The following is a 21,320-nucleotide window of genomic DNA, read 5'->3' on the forward strand; positions in this document are numbered from 1 at the left end:
CCTCCACACCCCACAGAGCTCCCGAGGACAGAATGAAGGTCAGGTTTTACGGATGGACACTTCCATCATCCACGCGTGTGTGTGTGTTTGTCACAGAGAGAGACAAATTGCAGTAATATTGATTTTCTCAACATATGTGTGTGTTGAACCAAATACTGGTTTTTGTCTGTGTGTGTGTGTGTGGGGGGGGGGGGGGCTGTGTGTGCATAGTTCTCATAGTGACTGTGTGAATGGCTTACATATGTCATTTGTATGTGTGTGTGTATCAGCTGGGGGATACACAGAGAGGGAGAGAGAGAGAGAGAGAGAGAGAGAGAGAAACCAGAAAGAAAATTGCATCTTGTATTGCGCCATGCACCATATTGCATGATGATCAACCTGGTCAGCCTAACTCGAATGTAGTGATCCTGAAGTAAGTGCTTATAACTTCTGCAAAACAAGCCCCAAGGAATCTCAGAGCTCAGGAGACCCCCGACCTGACAGGGGACATTCAGCCCCCTCACCATCTCCAGGCTTGGGGACATGGATTGAGATGAGCACGGAGACTGTGAGAATGCAGGGATATACAACGGACGGTGAAAACCTTAAAGGACTCCTCTGCTAAAGAGAAGTACCGAGAAAGATGTGGAATGAAGACTACTATGGGAGAGAGAGCGATAAGGACTATCACAAACATTGTGAAATTCTATTAATTCAAGTCAAAGTGGCTTCCTTGGTGTGACTATTTATTTGTCCTGTCGCCAGTCTAATGAAAGATCACATAACAGCAGCAGTGGCATGTGAAAGATGCTGTGTGCTGCTTGCGGGGGCTGAATTACTGATTAACCAACATCTTTATTGATTATGACACAACCATGAAGCGAAACGGTCATGTGCCGTTGTCATGCCAACTATTTGTGACCATCCACAAGCCTCATAAGGTTTGCGAAAAATGGATGTGTATGTGTCTGTGTGAGCTTGTTTGCAGAGCGTTATGGATGTAAACACTGACAGCTTTGCCAAGTGGGAATTACCAAACCATCGGACACTACCCATCTCCCTTCCTTGAAAAGGCCCCTCCGCATGGAACTACACAACAGCACTTAATCTACACTCTAAAGCAAAGGTGTTCTGTGGTGAATGTCTAATGACATACTGCAAATAGATACCATGCAATTGCAGTGCACATTTTGCAGAGCGTGCTGTACTTACCACCACACTGCAAGCACAACCTTGCTGGGGCTGACCTAGGGCCACTATACGCAACGCGTGGTACTCTGCTTTGGGAGGAGAAAACTCTTCAGTTTACTACAAATCATTTACCATGTGATGACTTACTTGGCGATTTTATGGTGTGAAAAAAGGGGAGGCAGCTGCAAATGTGAATGAGTCACTGAGACGGAGAAAGAGAGAGAGGGAAGACATTTTCTCCTGCCCACTGTTGTAAAGTTAGGCACATTAGAGGTGTAATGTGTTAGGTGTTTTGATACTGCTGCCACTCACTTGCTGTGGTAGGCTCACAGTCCAGACACAATGTGCAGTCCCTTGAAAGAGAATCACATTTACATTCAGGTAAGAGTAAGGCAGACAGGGGGACCATGTACCTCACGCACACATGGGCAGACAGCCAGATAAAGAGAATGAGAGAGACTGATCAAAAGGAAGAATGAGATGAAAAAAAAATTGACTACAATGAAAATGAAAAGTCTGAATTGAATGAAGTATGATGGCTGTCCGCATCATTGAGGTGATCAAGTGTGGTGATCCACTGTACTGTAGTTGTGGTTTTCAGGTTACAGGTTATTTGATTACGCTAATTTCCCCTCTTAATCATACACATAACTTGCATGCATAATAGATAATAACTTATTTTAATATGCATAATTGGAAAGCTGACCATGTTGAATAATTGACATGACCTGGCGTGGGTTCCTTCAGTGTGAGTGACTGAAGGGTGTCGTTACTCTGATAAAGAAGTCAAGTCAGAGGAATGAAATCATAAGTGTATCTGCAGCTCCCCCAGAATATTTATATTTAAAAAGTGGCTTTTCTCAGATAGAACTGAAGGTTTTTAATGATTCAGAGTTTTACCAGTGGGACTTTGGGGGCCGCTGCTCACACTTTCAACAGGAATGTTAGCTTAGTGCAATGTGTCCGAGCCAGGCTCCAGCCATGACGTAAGCTGAACTGATGTCGAAAGAGGGAATGAGAAGAAGATGACAATGATGATACGTAACAGGAAGAAAAGAAAGGGACTGAGAGGGAGAGAGGTGGAGGTGTGAAGGAGGAGACGAACAAAAGCTTCCTGTCCTTCTCCCTGGGTTTTGACAGTTTGTCTGCCATTACAGACAGTTCAGAACTGCCTGTGCATTGACCCCTGGACATACATGGTGCTGAAGCACCTGCCCTTATGCCCTTTGACTTTGTAGGTGCCTTTTTTGCAGGACATTTTTTTCTATGTCTGATTTTAGTTTTTAAACATTTTCTAATTGGGCTCATGGCATCATTTTCAAAAAGCGTGCAGTAGCCTAACTGTGCCTGCCAACTGCATTTGAGTTCTAATTCTGCAAGACTGTACTCCTTCCACCTCCTGTGCTACAGCAACTGCAGTTAGATGCGGTCCGCAATGTGGTTTTTTTTAAAGGTTGTTGATGTTTGAGCTGAACCAACAATCAGATTACACCCCTGTCTTCCGTGCTCCTGAAGCACACTGTGTTTATTGGCTGGGATTGTTTATGGCTCGGTCCGAGCCCCTATGTTTGTTTTTCCATTTACAAAACCAGGAATATGTCTCCCTGACTTGCCTTCATTGGTGAAAACCATGTATGAAGACTTTGTTCTAAACCTCGACAGCCTTTCTATCTCTTTCTGTTTCCTTCTCTGTCTTCCTCTCCTCTTTTCCCTCTTTCTGTGTTTGTCTGCCATCTGGGATAACATTCTTCTGTTTTTATGCCACACTATCCATCCCTCCGTCACTCCATTTGTGCCTCAAAGTTCCTTTTTAAAGCCCCTTGTTTTTTAATCGAGGGAAGCATGACAGCTATTTTTAGCAACACCGAGTAGCAACTGGCTCCTATGTAAGCTCTGGCTGTTGGGGCCAAAGGCAGGGCCAACTCAGTCTCGTAAATGTTTAATGTCCTGTGATTTGTTATCCTGAGGAGCCCTCGTTACAAACACTCTTGAGCGGCGCAAAACAAACGGATGCACAGGACGAATTGAGGGTGAAGCCTGTTTGGGGGGTGGGGGGGCGGGGTGGTTGCACTGCCCTGAATTAAATCTATAATTAGACTCGAATTTCTATTTTGGGCTTCTGAAGACACAAACGTCTCCAGGGCTGACAGCGGGGTTTACTGTATTTAACCAGCCGATGCTGTGTGACAGAAAGTGCCAGATGCACGCAGTGGAACCTGGAAGCAAACTTGCCATTGTCATACTCGCAAAACCCCCTGACCAGACGCTCCCAACCACAACTAATTCGGTCACCCACGTCGCACTTATATGACCTGGCTAAAGTCTCTTTTCTGCTCAGGCGTCTGCGTGACCACCTCCTCTGCAGAGACAGCAGTGGCCTGCCAGGCCTGTCACCCTGCAGAAGCCGTACAGGATGTGGCGGCTCTGACCTTTACCCGGTAGAACGCCTAATGGAGCCACCCCGGCTGGTTTTCTAGCACCCACAATGTTGACGTCGTGGTGGATCAAGCTCATCGATCTCTTGCAGATCCCCAATGGGTTGTTAGTACACATACAGATATCATCCAGAATGGTCAGTCATAACTCTGCTTACCTTTATGTGGTGCAGTGGTTGTGAGAGAGGTCGTGCTGGTCCAGCGGTGACTACCGATGTGTGGGTGCTGAAGCCCAGCAGTATGTGTGTTGGTGAATGCATGCAAATGTTTGTTGTGTGACTGTGAGAGAGAAAGTGTCATGTCAATCACAACTAGAGTGGGGTTGTTTATGAATGCACTGCAGAACAATGTGCAGATTTGTGTGTTTGTGTGTGTGTGTATTCATGACAAACCGCTGTGTGTGGGCGTTTCTGCCTGTGCACACTGCCTTGCTGCTGGGCTGTGCAGGCTGCTCCTGGGGGAGCTCACGTGGCCCATCTCAGGAAAACTTGTGGTGACACCCTCGCCCCCCCACGCCGCTGCTCTGAGCCCTGAAATTTGCAAGGGTTAATTGGGACAAGTAATCAACTGGGATAACAAGGTGAGCAGGCCCTTGATAATTTAATTGCACCAGGCGCTGCGCAAAATAGATTGGGTGACTTCTGTTGTCAATCGTCTCTGATTGTGCTATCAGCTAGCGAAAACAAATGTGGACTGGGAGAGGGTGATTGGCAGAAAGATGGGGATGGATTTAGTTTTGGATTGTTTGTGTGTTTGGGAGGGGGGGTTTGTGAATGTGATCATGATCAAAAGACACTGACATTTTATTTTGGGAGAGCAGACTTCTTTTTTCCCCTTCTCCTTTTAAACAGTGTGAGTGAGTGAATAAACTGCGGTGCGAGCTTAAACTCATGAATATTAAACAGGAGCGCGGATATTAAAACTGTACTCATTCATAGCCAACCACTGGCCGTGCGTGCCTGTCTATTTCTAGCCCATTCTGTTGGTTGCCGCTTTTGCCGGCACGCAGATGCAGCTCCTTTCGCTCTCGTCCTCATCAGCGCAGGAAAAATCAGCGAACAGGAAATGTCAGCGCTGACAGAGCTGCGCTGGATATCACTTTGCCTTCTTAAAAAGAATCAGTAAAACAAAACACACGGGCATACTTAATGTCAGCCTCATTATAGTCAATTTTGGTTTGTCGAGCCTTGATGTGTCTTGTGTTTTGCTGCTGTTTTAAGCAGATATTGTATGAGAATGTAGACACTGTAATGTGTGTGTGTGTGTGTGTGAGACAGAAAGAGAGAGAGAGTGAAAGTGAATATGTTTATATTTCTTTATATAAACGTTTAGAAAATCGGGCCTGCAAGTGAGAATGAAAACAACACTGTAAAACCTGATGAGTAAAGTCAACTCAAATAGTTTGAGGAAAACGATAGCTTTGAACCATTTCAGTTAAATGGAGTATTCCTAACTCAAGTATTTATTGTTAGGTATACTTGTAAATAAATGACTAGTACGAACTCCATTATTTGTATTGAACTTAAAACATATTCATTATTTAAACTTATTTGTAATGTTTGTATGAACTCATTTTCAAAAAAGTTTCTGTTTACATCAGTGGTTCTCAAACTTTTTCTCTCATTCCCCACTTTGAACTAGGGGGCCTTTTCAAGCCCCACCTGTCCCTCATCGCTCCCATAAAATGGTAGGCCAAGCTTAAAATGGTCAATTATTGAAATAACCTCAAGTAATAACAAATAGCATCTTATTTAGGTCAGCAAATGTATATGCTTCGAGTGATTTCATGTTGTAGTGTATTGTTGTTATAGACACGCACACATGGACGGATTATGAAACTATGGGTCAGGACGTGTAACAAAATACACCGCTTCCAACCACAAATAAGAGATACATTTAAGACACCTCTGATATTAAAAAAAACAAAGTCTAAAAACAGTTGACAGCAAGCAAAGTTAATAACAGCGACTTTACGCAGAGGCTCTGGTTTAGGGCCCCCCTGAGCTCATGGGCCCTTGGGCCCGTTCGGTAATCCATCCCTGCACGCACACAGCAAAAGCAAAAAAAAATCCTGAGCCTGAACTTTTTTTGTGTGTGAGTGAGTGAGGAGGGGGGGAGGGGGGGGGGTTGTCGTCCTGTGGCGTGGACACATTCGCCGGGTCAAACAAACAAACAAACACACATTTAGAAATGAATGATTGCAGATTATGGTGGGACTTTTGATACTGCAATACCAAGAAAGGTCAGCAATAGTACTCCACCTCACTACAATATGGTACTAACACATGTTTCTTTTGATATCAAGTTTTGCTGCTAAGCTTTGTCCTTGAAAGGTTACAAGATGACCTACAATCACAAAGGTGACATGTTATAAGAGTATGTGAAATTCAGTCAGTGGAAGAAGAAGATTTGATTTGCAACCATTTAATTGAGGATACATTAAAAAGGGCAGCGATTAACTTTTTAAACCGTTAGTGCAACAGTGAACTGTAGATAGTGCAACAGTGAACTGTAGATAATACTGTAGTTTTATATTGCAACATTTCCATAATTACTTTGTTCAAAAGAAATAATCGTAAATGTTCTTGTTGGTGGCTTCGTCGACATTTAAGGAAAACATGCCGGTTTTTAGCTTTTCCGAAATACGTCTTTTAAACTCTGGTGTTATGCCGTGTGTGTTAAAATAGCTGGCATGCTGATTGGATATTGACAGTTTAGTCAAAGCAATTTTGTCATCAGCTATTTTTTGGCATAAATTCACCAGGGGTTGGGCGAGTGTGAAAGACCGACCGTGCTCTGCGATGAATGTGCACACTCGTATTTTCAGGTCACACACACGGTCAGTTATTGATGCCGGTACATCAGCTGTGGTTGTTGCTCCCGGTAACAGCGTTGTGTGTTGGAGAGCGAACAGCTGCTCTATGAGCGGGGTCTAACTCATGACGTGGAAGCACTTTTTTCCCGCTAGTTGCATATAGTAGCTTTCTCGAGCACAAAGTGCAGAAGCAAGCACCTGCTTCTCCTAACTTCTTACACCAGCTACCAAAAGGCTTACTGTCCTTCCCTATCTCTTCTATCCATGCCCAGCGCCATTTATTTTTCAATCTTTTATCAACTAGGAGGGCATCTTCCCCGGGATTCATGAACTTACTCTCCATCCTACTCTCCTTCGGTGTGATGTCTCTCTACTCGGGCATCTACGCAGCATAGGCAGAGCGATAGAGAGAAGTCGGTGGTCGAAGCACATTTTCCCAAGACCCGCCCCAATCTACTTCTGATTGGCTAATAATGTTATTTTGAGAGCGGGAGAGTCGTGCTCCTTTCATATCATTGGCAGACGAACTCATAAACTCGAAAGTGATGGTAATGATAGAGACGTTTTTTTATTTTTTTTAAATATACCAGGACTGGGTATGCTGGCATTGCCTTGGTCCAAAAATCCAATTTTTTTCTGATGCTCACTCTCGTTTCCTATTTTTTCACCTTGACTCCGCGATTGGCCTATGTGCTCGCGATTTGTCTTTGCTATCCCTTCCTCCCTTTCGGTCTCAGTCTCATTTTTCTCTGACTCTTGCTCGATTTCTCGAGCTCGCGTCTCCCCAACACACCTCTCCGTTTCTCTCACCTCCGATTCCTCACTCTCTCTGTCCCTCTCCTCTTTTATTACTGATTGCTTCAGATGTCCCTTCTCAGGGGTGCAAACTCGTCACCTTTTGGCGAAATTCGCCATTTTTGATCCAAAATAGTTCAATTGTGTGATCCGTGTAGATCTGCAATAAAAATATTTTTAGGGGGGGGGGGGGGGGTGTAAGTAATCCTCCAAGTAATCTGCGAACGCAAGCGGTCATGAATATTTTTTTCAAGCTTGTTCGTTTGGCCAAACTATGTCACCATGACAGGCATGCTTTTTTATTTCAATCTTCGGGTCTGTCCGAAATGGAAGGTAGCTGCCTCGATGCCGTAATAGACAGGTGTATTACAAGACATGTCTTTCTGGTGAAAGCGTTGGTTTCGAGCGGCCTTTTTAAGATGGCATTTACAGTAACGTGTGACGTTGGTACGCTGCAAGAACGTTTTGCTATCTAACGTAGGCTAACGTGCTAATGTCAGACAGTTGGCTGACAGACGCCTCGCAAATCACATCAACCATTTTTGCTGGTTACAATAACGGTGTTATCGGATAGTACAGTGTCTTTTTCTCTAACTTTTGAAAAATCTAAGCGTGAAAACGCCGAAAAATGTACATTTACATAAAAGACATGGCCGTCAGCCGAGTTTGGTCCGTAGTTTAGCTGCTAAAGTTATCTTCTGTCCTGTCGTTTGAAGCAAACCTTTTAGCTCTGGTATTGGTCTCCCATTATGTATTCATCACTTCACTGGATTGGAAGCCCATTTTCCAGGCTCTCGCACGCCCCCTTCATTGAGGCAGAGGTTAGGTTTGCCTCCCCTTTGTGCTTTTTCACTGTGGTTTTATGACAGATCCGCAAGACTAAATAGCTTCTTCACATACGTGAAAAACATTACATTACATTACCTTACCTATTCTATGGATACAAACGACATATAATAAAAGTGTATACAAATATTTCAGTGATGACAAACAATGAGAAAAGCAAAAGGCATGCACTCAACCTAGTGTGTGAGGGATTGCACAATCTGAGATGAGGCACAGCTCGTCGCTGCCTTACCTCGCGAGTCACCTCTCTGTTTGAAGACATGGTCAAATTCAGCGATTTTGATTATAAAAATGATCGGAATCATACCAAACTTGAATTTAAAGCACAGATCAGTAGCTACATATTAATATTTATTTTATTTTATCATTATTTGTTTTTTACTTTTCATGATGATTTTACTTTTCATGAGGCTCTGCCTTCCCTGACCGCACGTCCCTATGTGTATGTAATCTGAAGCACAGTGCCCTTGCAACATTCAATACAGGAATGTTTATGATTAAACTGTTACCTGAGGACAAAATTGTTTACAACACAAAGTTCTTCATAGATCTAGCCTCCTAATTTTGTTGTCAAAGTGCACCAGATTGATGCATTGAACTTTAAAATGTACAAAATGTTCTTATATGTAAAATATATTCCCCGGGGAGCATGCCCCGTACCCTCGCATGGTTGTCACCTTTTTCATCCCTGATGAGTTTGCACCCCGATCTTCTGACAGTTTCTCCGATTTCAGCCAGTTTAGCATATTTGCATGAATGTTACTGAATGAATGAAGTTAGCTGTTAGCTTACATTAGCTGCACAAGTTAGGCTAGCTAGTGTGTACGTAAAAGACAGTTTGGCGGCAGGAGCTGAAATGCATTTATTTATTAAATTGTACGTTTTTTTTTTTTTTAAATCTTACAACGGGAATTTTTATAATTCATGTTTTTATTTTGTGAAAAATCCCACTACAAAAAATATATTAATTATTACACCATTAGACCACCATTACATTTTTCCTCTCGCACACCCCCAGAGGGAATCCCTGTTCTAGATAATTGAACTTAACATCATTGAAACTTGAGCAACACAAAATATCCTTATCAGCATCCCCCCAGACTACTAAATGAACTTCCAAATTCAAACTTATAGTCAAATATAACACACACTCGCAGATTACACACTTTTATTAGGAGCATTTATCTTTTTTTTACACTCATCCTGAAATGACGTATGATGTACTGATACTTTTATAAATCTAACTTCATACTTTTTGAAACATGATCTGATTGGTTTGCTGTTGTTATTGTGGGTTTGGGTGGAAATCTTGATGTAATAAAGCACTACTGCAGTCCTCCTATACAAACCTAGAGATAAGATACCCCTGAGTGAATCCAGTGACAGATATTGTAGAGTTTCCTTGATAATAGTGTCTCCCCGAGAGGGTTTCTATAGACACAGGGTTACATGTTGTTTTAACAAAGTTTTTTTTCCCGGCATGAAGTCCTAAGTCAAAATATAAGTAGAAAACCTGTTTCAACGAAATATCCGTTAACCAATATCATGGCGCCAGGATATGTTAAATGTTTAATTTTCCAAGTTTATTGTCAAACATGGCAAAATGACTTGCTCATAGCCAGTTGTTCCCTGAGGAAGTCTCTCTCCGTGGTCACTTCCTTGAGCATCTCCTGCTGCCACTCTACTTTTTGTTTGGCCATCTCCAGCTCATGGCGTAGTCTTTTTGCAGTTATTTGTGCATTTGGGGCCATTGTGGTCGTAGCTAAATGTTTGGGGGAAAGAATAAAACAGACTAGTAAAACAACATCCATATAATAAGTTTCATTTATTTTATTGTTAATGTATTGACAACATGACAGCTACACACAAACTGGGTAGCTATAAGTAGGCTAACTTAAAGTGAGATATGATGAGACATAGAATTTGCAGTTTAAACAAGCCTAGAGCAGACAAATGTCAAGATAGCTATCTATAGTATGTACATGAGACATGTGTGTTCTTCAAGCTAGGAGGAAATAATTTTTCTACACAAAAATGGCTAAAAGGAAAATAGTGATAGCTAGCTAACATAGGCTACTACTGTTAACTCAGCTGTGTAACCAGGGATGAGAATTAAGGTAACAGATTAGGTTAAGGATTTTTGGCACTGGAATGACATTTCTACTAGTCCAGCCCAAATACCACTATGCTGTAAACCTGTGACAAAAGCACAATTTTGTTAAAGTATTTGCCAATAGTTAAAAATGAAATTATGATATAGTCCATAAAATCAAAATTTCACACCGCTAATTTCCAATAATAAAGGTAAATGATATGCAAATTCAGCAAAAGGGAAATTGTTTTGTTAGTCTAAGGTTACTAGCAAGGTCGGAACGACACTCTTGCGTGAGACTGTCGGCGGGGGAAACGTATTTCCTAAAGAATCCGTATTGAAACCGGATATCATCACTTTACTCCAGTCTCTGGTTGGATAAAACTTGTCACATGTCCTGAACAGAAATGGACAAGGACCTTTGATTTATTCTTTAGGAACCATGTCGATGCCTGACTTTTAATGTTGTGTCACGTTATCATTAATAGCGATTGAATTACACTTGTAATCGCTAGCGGTAAATAAACGTTAATAACTTGAATGACTGATTAAGGATATATGTTACACATCACAAACACACGTAATCGATGGGTTTTGGGGGGAATGATGTAATTGGTTAGCTTGAATTACAGTATCTTAGGCGAGCTAATTGACCTAGCTCGCTATTCAGTGTTTGGGCTGGTTAGCTGAAGCAGTATCTTACGCAAGCTAATTTACCTAGCTAGCTATACCGGAATTAACAGTGCTAGCTTTGTGTTTGGTCATATAGCTTCGTAAAAGTTCGGTTAACAAGTCACTTGTGTGTTTAGTTGTATGACTTCGTAAAAGTTCGGTTAACAAGTCAATTGAGCATTAAGCCACCTGACTATAATGGGTCAATTCATATTAGCATGCTAACGTTATACTTATTAGCAGCGAGGCTAGCTAGCTTCTATGTGTTCCAATGGATTGTTGGTCTAAGCGTTAGCAGCAACCTAACAATAATGGAGAGCTTCAGTTAAGACCTGCAACATTCGTGTACCACATGTACAACTAACCGAGTCAATGTAGACATATATAAAGTCATGTAGATAGCTTTATTCACATAAGCCGTATAACTTCACAAAAATAATAATAATTTAAAGAAAACCGATCGTTTGAATGTCAGGCGATCAACACAACTTCTCAACTAAAAAGTAAAGGTCCTAATCAAATGGAGTAAAGTGACGACTTCCGGTTTCAATAAGGATTCTTTAGGAAATACGTTTTCCCCGCCGACAGACAGCTGAAACAAGTCAATGCTAGCTATAAATAGCTGTCAATGGCAAGCTAGCTAGCACATATGTTAGTAGCTGGTTAGCTAGCTAACCACTGTGGCTCGCTAATGTGCATTAGCTTGGCTTGCTACTTACCGGTGGAAGAAGTTTCCGCTTCGTCCTCCGCGACCGATTCATCAATCACAGGGATATTTCTCTTCATGGTTTTCGATGGTCTAGAACAGGGCTGCCCAAATTCTTTCTTGTCAGGGGCCAAATATTAATCGGAGTGGAGGGCCAAAACCAAAGGTTCATGTTAGGTCATGCCCCATTACATCGAAATGTATTGCATATTTCTGCAAAATGTACATTAACATTAATAGTACTATAATAAAAGGTGGACTTTTTATTCATCAAGGTTTTTTTTTATTTATTTTGAAAGTAGGAATGTAAAAAAAAGTGCTCATCAGTGGGAGACATGAAGCCTGTCCTTGATTTTTAAAAGTCTCTCAATGTTGGTTTCCAGCTGACTCACTGACAGAGTGAGTATGTCATGGAGATGCTGGTCAGACAGCGAGGTTAAAAGCCTGTTCACATAGGTGTGTACTCCCAAAGAGGGACAGCATCACCTGTGCATGTTTTCGAATCTTTCCATACCTGGCTGCTGGGACACACTTGCAAAACTGTTGTACTGGAAGTTGCCTGAACTTGCTTTGCAGGTCTGAATCAGATTGAAACTCGAGGAGCTCCATCTGAAGCTCCTCACTGGAACTGTCGAGATTCAGAGTATTCCGTAGCTCTGTAATGTCCACCAGAAAAGCTAGGTCCGCGATCCATTGCTAGTCCGAGGGCACTTGAATGCTATTTTTTTCCCAGCCCGAGTCTGATTCGGACACACAGTCTCAGCAGCCACAGTCAGACACTCTTTGATAAAATCACCACATGAAAGCGCTCGTCCACTTTTTACAATTATTTTGCTGATCCGGTAACTTGCCCTTTGTAGCATTTTCATGTACTGATGAAGGCTGAAGCAAAGTACATTGCTGTACGTTGAGCTGGGCTAGCAGATCCCGGCCTTTAGCTTTCGTTCATCATCTCTGTACTTGGAAAACTGTGGGGAATGTTTAGTTTCATAGTGCCGACGGACTGTACAACTATACATGTCTCACAATATTTACTCAAAAGCAACGGGTTTTCTATATTTCCCCACGTAGATCAAACGAGTGACAATGCAGTTCATGACGGGAGTTGACTAGCTACTACATACTTACCAGTTGCCACAACAACTGTAGCAGTACCTCACGACAGCTAGGAAATTTCTGTTTCTGGTGGGGTAGCTCCGCCCATAACCTCGGGACGAACCCGACGTCACCGGTTCTTGTTTCTGGCCCACCTAAAAGTTGGTGCTGACTTGGAACCTTTTTTTTGGAACCGGAGCCAGGTTTATTTGTGTGGAAAACCGAAGAACTGGTTCCAGAATTGGAACCAGCCCAGAACCAGCACCGGCCCGGCTTTGGTGGAAAAGGGGTAACAGTGAAACACACCCGCACTCAAACACAACTTGGCTCAGTTAGCAGTAGCAGCTTATGTGCTACTGAATAAGGGCTGTGGGGAAGCAACAGCTAACATCTTAGGTCCTTCTGCGCCACACCCAAAGCCTCTCTCATTTTAAGGCTGGCAAAACATGCCATCAGAAAAAAACAACCAAACTCCCACTCAGAGAGAGAGAGAGATCTTAGCACAGCAGCTTATTTTTTTGTGACATTATCCTTGGGCTAGCTTTCAGACCATCCGGCTCAAGGAATATCTTCTGAAAGTAACTCCTTTGGGTATCTTAGGTTGAGTGAATATATCAGCCCTATTAGCAAGGCACAGGCTCTGGATACATCCCGGCCTTCAAGGACTTCGGTACCCTCAATCACAATCTTCGCGCTAGCTGGATTAGATGGTGTGGCACCTCTTCCTACAACAATCTTCATCAGCTCATTGGTGGTATCCCCATCATCCTAAGTAGAGCAGAAGCAATGTAAGTGTTTAAGTAATCACATTAAATATCAGATTTAAAAAGTACAGTACAGTTTTAAATATAAGTGTCAGATTTACCTACCATGTACTCTTTGAAGAGGTCTTCCTGCTTTTCTTTTAGATACACGATGATGCAACGAATAGCAACCTCTCCTTGTTTCCACAGAATCATCCTGTGAATACATTTGAAGATAAGCTTTTAATAAATACCACTACTCACTGAGAAAAGCTGAAGGATGAGTGTTATGACTGGACTATAGCAATTCTTTAGCCTGGATACCAGACCGAACTTAGCCCCGCCCACATTTTTTGGTTGGGAAGTTCGGTCTGGCATTACTCCATTGAGGAGAAATTATCTGCGGACAGACATTGCCGTACCAATCAAATTGTCAAGGCGGGCTTTATACGATGATGGACACAGGGGCGTCAGCAGCATTTTGAGAGTGGGGGGGACTTATTTTGGCAGGGGGTCTGGGGGTTCTCCCCCCAAAAAATGTGAAAGATGTAGATGCAATTTCCCGCATTCTGGTGCATTTACCATGTTTTTAGATAGAAAATGATCTCTCTCTTTCATCCCCCCCCCTGCAATTACTGACTACTATTCTGGTAGACTGGGTAAACCCAGGACGATCTGCAATCTTAAATCAGATTGAGCTTGGTCTGGTGATAGTCAGGATAATGTTTTGGTGTAATACACAGAATACTGACACTGACAACTTTGGCACTTTATTCTCCATTTAATGAGAGCAAAATATTTAAAAGCAAAAAATTTAAAAAGCTTTTGGGGTGAATTCGTTGGTTCTAGATATATCCAATTGAGCGAAGAGGCATTTTTTTTCCTGGTTCGGTTGAAACACGCCCCATAATCACAGCCCATTGGAGCGGTATCAGACTCATATTCTGACTAGAATTATGAGTATGACATCGTCAGGCTAGCAATTCTTGACACTGAACCAACATAGCACTACCCATAGCCTGGGATAATGTCTAATACATGGTCAACTAACCTTACATGACCTGTGAGAAAGTTTCTACTTAAAATGAGCTGTTATGTTTATTCATACCTCTAGCAACATGTTCTTTATGCGCTGAATATTCATTTTGGCAGCCCCTCCTTTTGAGGACACCAAGGACACAATTTTCTCTTGGTACTGGTCCAGTTTTGCCATGAATGTAGGCTCCAGGTTAATAGCGCAGATCCGTCTGAATTCTTCATTCTTCTGTATAAACAGCACAATATTAGAAAATTGACTCCAATATAGCACATACTCCAAACCATGTTATGAAAAAATACTTACCTGAGTTGCACCAAAAAGAGCAGGCCACCGGCCTTTTACGTCACTGACTGCTGGTGCTACATTGACAATTTCTTGGCTGCGATTGGAGAAAGTCTTCTTTTCACTGATCTGATGGTTGTTCCTCTTTTTCACTTCATTAAGATTAGATTAGATTAGATTCAACTTTATTGTCATTGCACAGAGTACAAGTACTGAGGCAACAAAATGCAGTTAGCATCTAACCAGAAGTGCAAAATCAGAAGAGTGCAGAGTATGTGCAAAGTGGTAATATAAAAATAGATAAATAGAATATATACAGTATGGTATAAGATTTAAGTGATATGAACAGTAAGCCGCAATAATGGTGATTAGTGCAGATGTGATATAGATATATGTAAAGTGCAGGTGAAAGTGGCAGTAGAAGTTATAAATGAGGTAGGAGACATGATACGATATAAATACGTTGAATATGGATATGGACAACAATTTTAAATAAATAGATATAAACAAATGAACCGTTTTAGTGCAAATGTTCAGTGGCTGGAGGGAGGTGTGTGGCAGTCAGGCCAGGGTAGAGGGGGGAATACAGTCACTGTAGGAAGGAATGTGAGGGGGTAGCCAGGGCGGCTATCACCGTGATGCAGAGTTCAGCAGGGTGACAGCCGCAGGGAAGAAGCTGTTCCTGAGCCTGCTGGTCCGGGAACGGAGGGGCCTGTAGCGCCTCCCTGAGGGGAGGAGGGCAAACAGTCTGTGGTTGGGATGGGAGCTGTCCTTGTCGATGCTGCGCGCTTTCCGCAGAAATCTTTTGCGCTGGACAGCCTCGATGGTGGGGAGTGGGGAACCAGTGATGCGTTGGGCAGTTTTCACTACCCTCTGGAGAGTTTTGCGGTCCGCAACAGAGCAGCTGCCATACCAGACTGAGATGCAGTTGGTGAGGATGCTCTCAATGGTGCAGCGGTAGAAGTTTACCAGAATCTGAGGAGACAGATTTGCCTTCTTCAATCTCCTCAGGAAGAAGAGACGCTGGTGAGCCTTCTTGACTAAGGTTGACGTGTTTAGGGTCCAAGAGAGGTCCTCGGAGATGTGGACACCCAGGAATTTAAAGCTGGCGACACGCTCCACCTCCGTCCCGTTGATACAGATCGGGGTGTGTGCGCCACCTGTTGTTAGCACACCACACTGCCAGGTCCTGTCTCTCATTTTCCAAGCTTCCTTCGGTTTTCCTTGAGGGTAAATAGTTCACCTCTGCCCTTCTGGGCTTTTTTATATTTTTCACAGTTGCTCCCTCATTTGCTCGCTTATTTTTGAGAGAGTTCACATCAACTTCAGGGCATCCTAGCCCTCTCAGTTTTGATCTATAGTTTCCTATTTAATATTTTAGTCTTTGTAGCAATGCATAGCATCCATTATATGATCCTGGCTCTTTAAGGGAAGGATGCTTCTGAACCAGAGCGATAGCAACATCAGACAATTGTGCACTTGTTGGGTAGGCCACATAGTGAAAGATGGTTTCAGCCATTTTCTCAAGGATGTCTGGGAGGAGTGAGGTGAAGTCCTGATGAATTCCATCTTTTTTGAAAGCTTCATTTCTTGACGCTAGCACAAGTTCTGTGCCATAGGCAAAACGAGGTATTGGAAACTCAGTAGGCCAACACTGAGCCCCTGGTCCAGGTGATGAGAGAATGACTGTATCAGCCGATCCGATAGAGTAACTGCTGTTCGGACTGTTGGAGGGCCCTGAAGTCTGGACGGAGGTATGGATGGAAGTCTCAGTTTCAATGGTGCTGTCCAGTTCAGAAAGTGTCATTTGAAGTGCTGTCTGTTATCTATAAACGAATATCTAAATTAACTAAAAGCACTGAAAATCATTACTATAACTTAGTGTCAACTGGTATCAGATAGTAAACACCCAAGTATGAGGCATGCTTTTTCAAATTAAATTGCTGCATTGCTTTAAACCTGTAAATCTGAGATGTGACAATAAGGGTGCTTTTGAGGAAAGTATGTGGTAGGTATAAACAGTTTTAACCAAGTTCTTGCATATTGTTGAATTTGAGGAGGGTCATAATTATTTAATCGTTCCTGATGCCAAAAATGAAAAAAAAAAAAAAAAAAAGATAACGGGTTAATCCTGGTGGCATTCACATTTAACAACCACCCTCGTTTTGGGCTAGCTGACCAACAGATCAACTACAAAGGGAGGGTGGGTGTTAAAGGGGTTAAAGCAATTAATCACTCAAATGTTGGTAAGAACAGTAGAATGTTGGGAAATGTTTTTGGTCAATGATGCAAATCCCTAGCTGCATTACCTTAATTAATTCTGAAGTAGCCTCACAATCTTTGAACTCTGCATAGCACACGTCCTGCAAGGTGTAGAGCGCAACTGCCACAGAGTTACTCAAAGTCTGAGCAGCCAGGGAGACCTTGAATGAGTTTATAAGTAGAAATGAAGAGCACATTAGCTCTACAAAATACAAACATCATCAAAAAGTATAAAAACACAATAAAGCCCTAGAGCCCATTTCTATTGCGGTCCTCTATACATAAATCATCATGCAAACATACCTTCATCTTCTGAAGAGCAAAGTTCACATGCTTATCTGTGACTCGGTTGGCAGCATGTAGTCCACTTTTCTTTTGGACATTGTTCAGCTGAACTATGTACTCCCAATTGATACTGCCAGTTATGCTTCTAATTGGGCTGTATGCCTGCAGAATCAGATTTTTTTTTTTTCCTGCACACGTCAACTGTAAAGCACCATATTCTGCACAATTATGTAAATACAATGAAAATGTATAAAAAGCAGAACAGTCAACCAGAGCAGATAGGCAATAATGAGCATGTACCTGCAACATATTGTGTGTCAGCTTCAGCATGTGGCAAGCGTCCCTCAAAACAAAAACATTGTCATGGGTTACTGGATGTGGGAAATGGGTCTTCAAGGGCTCACAGGGCTCTGCTTTTAGATCGCACCCAAGTTGGGAGCACATACTGACATTTCATGCATGACCATCCATTGTCATGCACACCACCCTTATCTGACGATGATGCAGCTCTTCTAATGCCTGTTCTACTAAGACTTTCTGTGATTCTGGGGTGAGGGACTTGGTCAAATAATATGCAATTGGAGCTTTCCAATAACCTTGAAGCCCAACCACCATAAACACAAGAACCTCGGAAGCTATGTCAGTCTCATTCAATCGATCCCCCATGTCCACATATCCACACATTGTTTGTGTCTGAGGATCATGTTGAACGTGTTTTTTTAATGGACATGGCATCCAGCATCAGAGTGACACATCCGTATTTGACCTCATCTTCCTGACACCGTCTTTCCAGCATGTCCAACATCATTTTATTGAGACCAGGTCTGGCATCAAGAGAGCTCAGCCACCTTGTATAATTAAAACGTAGACATTTAACCACGTAGCCATTTAACCACTAACCCAGGCATCCCTATACTGTCTGTAGTGCTTAGTGTAATTCAGTGTAAAATCATGAAGAATACCTTTGCAATAAACTGGGATGTGGCAGGTGAATATGCAGAGTATCTCTCAGGTAGTGATATGTCTTTGGACCATGCAGATGGAGCGTGTGGGCCTTGGTGTACTCTACGCCCTGCCTCGACAGGAGATGAACCGGAAGATCTGAAATTCAATTAGCAAAAGTGTTTCAGTAGGTCTTTTAATAGTAACTAGGAAGTCAACAAAGAACATAAAATACACAAAATAATCAATATAATATTTTAATTTTACCTGAGTAGCATTCAAGCTTGTCTTTCAGCTCTTCGTTGATGAGATTTTTCTCCTTCAGTTCCTCCAGAAGAGCCTGCATGTTGTAATGCATATAAGTGGTCAGTGGCCTGCCGCTTGCGCCTCAATCTCCTCTCTGGTGGCTCCCTGTTGTTTTGGCAAAATATACAAATATATAAATAATAGTAATATGGAAATTAATAACTTACTTTTATTAATTGACAGTTAGCTAACTGCTAACCAGTTGCTGAAAACTCTTAAAAGTTAAATAGCTGTCTTAAACCTTGATCTCTCCTCAAGACAGGTGTCTGACGTGAGATGTCTTTCGGGAGAAGGTATCTAAAAAAAACATTGGTTTTTAACGGCCTTTTAAGATAGGGTGTACGATAACGTGTGACCTTGGTACACTGAAAGAATGGTAGGCTATCTAACGTAGGCTAACGTGCTAATGTTAGAAAGTTTGCTGACTGACGCCTCACAAATCACATCAGCCATTATTGCTACAGTATCTATTTCTCCGTAACTTTTGAAAAATCTAAATTAGAAAACGCCAAAAAATTCACATTTACATACAAAACATGGCTGCCATTTTGTTTACAATTTGCAGTTGCCAGAGGGAGCTGGCGCACAAATGTATGCTTCTAAGGTGCATCGATGACCTTGAAAAATGAACGTCACGCGAACGATTTTAAGTTATTTTATAAACCGACAGAATAACGGTTTTCGAACAGTCCTTCCTTCCCTACTTTAAGAGAAGAGAGTTAGTAAGACCATAGACATATAGTCAATTGTATTGTCAATATGTCTATGAGTAAGACAGCATTTTAAGAGTTTTCCTAACCTCCTCTTCCCAATATTGTCAGAAATAGGGCTGGTCACCCACACAACATACATAAGCCATACAAATGCCAATGTAGAAACAAGAGTTTGAATAATTACTTTACAAACTTAGTCACATGAATTTGCAAACTTTACATATAAAGTATGGTAGGTAACTAGCCTATCCCCACACTGAAAAAAATACAGGAAGCTAGCTAGCCTAGCCAACCTGTTAGCATTAATGCTAGCGAGACCTAGTATGTCAATATCAAAGGTCAGAATAAAATGAATGTACAAACCACAACGTAAATGAAACCAATGACACACCTGCAAATAACAGTAACAGCAACTGCAATCAGTTGCTGGACTCTCAGATCAACCCCAACAGTGGATAACAATAGCATGCTAAATAAACTGTGATGCTAGTCGTGTAGTCGCTGCTTTTGTGTATATGGAATTTGCCAAATAATATAATCAAATTAGTTATGAATTCAAAATTGTTATTCTTATGAACAAAATAAGTGATGAAACTTTTACAGTCAATTTTAACATTAATTTTAGTTTTACACAATATATATCTTTCAATCTGAGTCCAAAAGGTAAGTGAACATGAGCAGTGGTAGAACAGTAGATAAATACAAATTTGTTACATGTGTTAATGTGAAATTGTTTCATTTTATTAGTAATACAAAATTTGTATGGCAAAAGCCATGCTCTTTGCCAGTCAATGTCATTAAAGATGTTACGTATGTGCAGTGTTGCCAACTTAGCGACTTTGTCGCTATATCTGGCGACTTTCCAGGCCCCTTTGGCGACTTAATTAGCAAAAAGCGACTAGCGACAAATCTAGTGACTTTTTTATGTCATTTGGTGGATTATTGTGTTGACAAAGCACTGAAAAAGCATCTCACATATCACGTTCTGCAGTTCACGTTACAACCGATCTCACGAGAGCTGAGTACAGCGAGGGCTGTGGTCGTCTCCTCTCCACTCACACAGCGCCTGCACGACCAGTCTAACTAGATAGCAGCAAAATATTAGAACTTTGTATTCGCGGGAAAAATATTAGAACTTCGCGCGCAAATTGTACCTCTTTCATAATTGCATATTGTGCGCATGCGCAGCTTATTTGCATATTATGCAAATTAGTTGATTACGTCCTCTAGCGACTTTTGGGAGCGCTAACAGCTATTTTCCTTACAGAAAAGTTGGCAACACTGCGTATGTGTTTTATTGTTGCATTTAATATCCATAATGTCTATACCATTTACAAACCAGAGGGGTTCTATTCTTAGTACTTCTTGAAATTGGAGGTGACTCTTCAACAGGTGGGATTAGTTACAGGTTTGTCGCAGGCTTATTTAACACCATGTGACGCTATCATCTTATTAATATAAAATATACAAAAATACCAAAATACACAAGTCACCCCCATAATATATACATCAACATGTACAGTGGAAACTTATAATTACAATAGGACTTTGATCAGTGGTGGATGACAATATAGAAAGGGGATAGATATTAGATTTAGAGTGTTGAAAATAGATAGCATATCTCTTCCAAAGATTGTCAGAAACAGGGAGGAGGTGACAGGCACAGGGGAATATGAGTGAAGAGAAGAGTAACTTTAGAGTGGGAGAGGGAGGGAGGCAGGAACTCAGACCACCCAGGGGTCCTACTGTACTGTATGCAGTGTGTCAATAAAACTCATCTTTGTGTAATTATATACAACGTAAAAATGCAACCTGTTACACAGTATGCCACCCAGCTGCTGGTGCAAACCTTGGTGAATTCACGCCTTGATTACTGCAACGCCCTCCTAACGGGCCTGCCGGCTTGCGTGGTGAAACCACTACAAATGATCCAGAACGCGGCGGCGCGTCTGGTGTTCAACCAACCGAAGAGGGCACACGTCACCCCGCTACTCATTGACCTCCACTGGCTGCCTGTAGCTGCTCGCATTAAGTTCAAGTCACTTATGCTTGCCTACAGAGTGCTTGATGGTTCTGCTCCCACCTACCTAAATGCTCTTGTAAGGGCAAATGTTACACCCAG

This window comes from Clupea harengus, chromosome 22 (assembly GCF_900700415.2).
Source record: "Clupea harengus chromosome 22, Ch_v2.0.2, whole genome shotgun sequence".
NCBI lineage: Eukaryota > Metazoa > Chordata > Actinopteri > Clupeiformes > Clupeidae > Clupea > Clupea harengus.